This window comes from Bos indicus x Bos taurus, chromosome 26, assembly GCF_003369695.1.
Source record: "Bos indicus x Bos taurus breed Angus x Brahman F1 hybrid chromosome 26, Bos_hybrid_MaternalHap_v2.0, whole genome shotgun sequence".
NCBI lineage: Eukaryota > Metazoa > Chordata > Mammalia > Artiodactyla > Bovidae > Bos > Bos indicus x Bos taurus.
This window is the reverse complement of record NC_040101.1, coordinates 51003280-51007567: the sequence shown is the minus strand read 5'-3', so window position 1 is coordinate 51007567 and position 4288 is coordinate 51003280. Positions and strand designations below refer to the sequence as shown.

Below are 4288 nucleotides of genomic sequence, written 5' to 3'. Positions count from 1 at the left end.
GGGTGATTAAATAAATGACATTGTAGCCTAAAATTAGTTCTATTTGAACATATATGAATTTTTTCATTTTTAAAATATAATTTCTTATAAACCATGTTTTCAAAGTATACCTAAAAATCTAATAATGACACATTTAAGTATAGATAACCTAAATTAGGCTTCCCAGCTGGCTCAGTGGTAAAGGATCTGCCTGCCAATGCTGGGGACCTGAGTTTGATCCCTAGGTCAGGAATAACCCTGGGAGAAAGAAGTGGCAACCCACTCCAATATTCTTGCCTGGGAAATCCTATGGACAGAGGAGCCTGGTAGGCTACAGTCCATGGTGTCACAGAGTCTGACAAAACTTAGCAACTAAACAATAACACAATGACCTGTAATTAGGGCTTCCCAGGTGACTCTAGTGGTAAAGAATCTGCCTGCAGTGCAGGAGACACAGGAGAGGCAAATCCAAGCACTAGGCTGGATTCCTACTCCTCTGGAGTAGGAAATAGCAACCTACTCCAGAATTCTTCCCTGGAGAATCCAATGGACTCAGAAGCCTCGTAGCATACAGTCCAAAGTGTTGCAAAGAAATGGACATGCCTGAAAGACTAAGGGTGCAATCTATAATACTCTTAACATCCAAACTGTTAAGAAAACAAAATTCAAATAGACTTGAATTTGAACTTAGACTATTCCTATTATTAGTCATGTGACCTTAGACAATTTATAAATTAGTGAGACCTAGAAGTGAAACCTTACACTCCAGTAGATTTGATACATAGGATTAAGTAGAACTAGGTGATTAAAATCCTGGCAGCATAAATCTATCTAGGTTCTGACTTTCTTATTTAAGACTGATGAACTTTTGAGAACTTAATTGATTGATTTTTAATTACACATAAAAGCATTTATATAACAAACACATAAAGGCATTTATATAACAAACACATAGAACTTATGGGCTTTCCAGGTGGTACCAGTGGTAAAAAATCTGCCTGCAGGAGACATATGAGATGCACGTTTGACTTCTGGATCAGGAAGATCCCCTAGAGGAGGGCATGGCAATCCACTTCAGTATTCTTGTCCAATAAAGCCCATGAACAGAGGAGCCTGACAGGCTATAGTCCATGGAGTCACAAAGAGCTGAACATGACTGAAGTGACTTAGCATGCATAGCACTTACTATAACAGGATACTGTTCTAAGCCTTTCATAAACATTAACCTGCTTAACCTTCAAAACCGGATCAACCAGTTGGTTCCCATTATTTTGTAAAGTTGGAAAGAGAATCATGCAGAGTCCAGGTCAATTGTCCCAAGTTTCACAGCTAATAAAAGAAGACAGAATTCAAACTCAGGCAGTCTTGGTTCTAAAGTCCTGAGTTCTAAGAAAAAGATGCTGATACCTTTGTTTGGGATACATGTGTATGTGTTTGGGAGTGTATTTGTGTTTGTATTTGAAGATGATTTCATGGTCTTTAAATGCTACAATGTCCTGAGCAAGACTCAGAATCAAACTGACTTTCCAGAATTGACCTGGGTCTTTGTAGTAATTATCAAGATCTTCTGAAGGAAATGGCAACACACTCCAGTACTCTTGCCTGAAAAATCCCATGGACGGAGGAGCTTGGTGTGGGCCACAGTCCATGGGGTCACAAAGAGTCGGGCATGACTGAGCGACTTCATTTTCACTTTCACTTTCTGAATTAACAATCACATTTTCAGTTTATTGGTAAAAAAAAAAAAAATTACAAGCAATGTCAAAAAGGGAAAGACTGACTTATTTCTCTTCTTGTATGTAATAAAATATTATTATTATTATTTTCTTAATTTTAATATATTTAAAGTTTCACAACTTTTTCCCAAGACTTTCTTGGAGGCATCTTTTACCTCTTTGTTTCTTAGACTATAGATAAGTGAGTTCAACATGGGGATCACCACTGTGTAAAACACAGATGCCATTTTGTCTGTGTCCAGGGAGTAGTTTGACTTGGGCTGTAGGTACATAAAGATCAGTGTGCCATAAAAAAAATAGTAATAGCCACCATGTGAGAGTCACAGGTAGAAAAGGCCTTGTGTCACCCCTGGGTAGAGTGGATCCTTAGGATGGTGTCGATGATGAAGAGGTAGGAGGTGAGGACAATGGAAGATGAACAGATCATATCAAAACCAGCAAAGGCAAAGATCAGAATTTCCTTCATGTGTGTGTCTGAGCATGACAGAGCCAAGAGAGGAAGACCATCACAGTAGAAATGCTTATTAACATTGGGCCCACACTGTTAGATGGAAGGTGATGATGGTATGGAACAGGGCAACTAGAAATCTGTATACATGTGGAACTGCCACTAATCGAATGCAGACTCTCTTTGACATCAGTGTGGAATAATGCAGGGACTGCAGATGGCTACATAGCTATCATAGGCCATGAAGGAAACACTCCATGATGATGAAGGTGAGAAAACAGCCCAGTTGCATTGTACAAGCATAGAAAGCAGTAGTATCATGCTCCACAACAAAGTTTACCATCATCTTTGGTGTGACAGCAGAGGAGCAGCAAACATCAACAAAGACCAAGTGACTGAGGAAATAGTACATAAGCGTGTGGAGTTGAGCATCAATTCCAATAAGGGTTATCAAGCTCAGCACCATGACCAGATAAATGACCAAAAACACCACGAAGCAGGGGACTTGAAGCTCTGGCTGGTCTGTAATTCCCTTGAGAATGAATCAGTGACAAAAGTAAGATTCACTTTAGCCATTTAGTCTGTGGATTTGGCAGAGTTTTTTGCGAGTTGAAGAATAAAAATGATACCTTCTATGGCTTCTTCTAGTGCTGGGGAAGGTGATCATTAGCATCTTCTATCTGTGAGTCAAAGCATCTTGTGGGCACAAGGTAGCTACAGCTCTCCAATGGCATGCCATTCTAGCCCCAGGGAAAGGAGTCTATTACTCTCAGAGTAGTCCTCTTAAGCCTTACTTTGCTCTACAAATAAGCAGTACTTCTTTGCTTTGTGATGTAGAAAATATGGGAAGATGCTGATTAAAAATTAAATAGTATCTGAAAGAAAGCACTTGAGATGACTGATAGTAATATTCCAGTGTTTTTGGTGCCACCAAGGCTTTGATGCCCATGTATACGTTACAGGGAAAAACTTACTCCATGTTGGATATATTTCTTTTCTTTAACCTTTGTTTCCTGTGCTTTTGTTCACTGAAAGAATACTGTTCATACATATTGGTCTACCTCAGAAAACCCTTCCCCTCTGCCTGAATGTTAAACCAAAGTGCATTTGTTCAGGACCCTGTCCACCTGTGGATGGCTATGGGAGGGAAAGAATTAACACATCCTCTGCCCAAGACTTGAGACTCCAGGAGATGATTGCAAAACTAATGACCTTTTAAATTTACTTCTTCATCCTCCCCTCATCTCTGTTTTATAAAAGAACCTGTCATCTGGACCCTGATTAGATGATTATTTTGAGACATCAGTCTGCTATCTTCTTGGCCTGCTGGCTTTCTGAATAAAGTCAATATTCCTTGCCTCAATACTTAAGCTCACAGTTAATTGGCTTGCCTTGCAGTAAGCAGAGTAAGCTTCGATTTGGTAACAAAAGTGGCAGTTAAAAATACATAATAGATAAATGAAAATACACTTATATTTCCCTGTTTTTCAATTTTGTGTAAGTCCCGAAAGCTTTAAAATATAAAAATGATCTAGCATGACTTACTTACTTTTATAAAATACATACTTGATGCTATGTAAGTTAAAAGGAAATTAATCAGATCTATGTGAAAATATAATTTTATTTGCATAATAATTAAAGAGACTTAGGATTATGTTCCCATTCAAAAATTTACTACATTTTGTACTTTGTTTCTGATAGATAACACTAATTAAGTAGTCTGTTAGATAATGTATTCTATACTATATGTAGATAACATCTTTTCCCATAAACATGTGTCAGTATATTTCAGGGGCTTAAAACATCCAAAGTACTTACCTTCAATTGTAAACGAAGTTTTGTGGAAGGATGTATAGTAGTTCTTGATGAATGCTTCCGAATAATTACTTTTATTTTTGGCAGCTCTGGAAAAATAAGACTAGTTTCACTAAATCCAATGTTAGCCTATTTGAATTTTATTTTTGATCCTGTTTTTATTTCCCACATAGTGGAACCATGAAATATTAACAAAAAAGGAGCCTCAAGACATGACTCTGTATAATTCCTTCGCATTTCAAATTTTATTTATTAATACTATAATTATTTATCTGTTGAAGTTGAGGACTGTCCTTACAGATATTCTACA

The 4288-nt window shown here is 37.6% G+C and overlaps 1 pseudogene; it reads right to left on the bottom strand.

Moving 5' to 3' along the window:
- Nucleotides 1-1798: 1798 nt before the first annotated feature.
- LOC113884479 lies at nucleotides 1799-2739 on the bottom strand (annotated as a pseudogene).
- Nucleotides 2740-4288: the final 1549 nt, after the last annotated feature.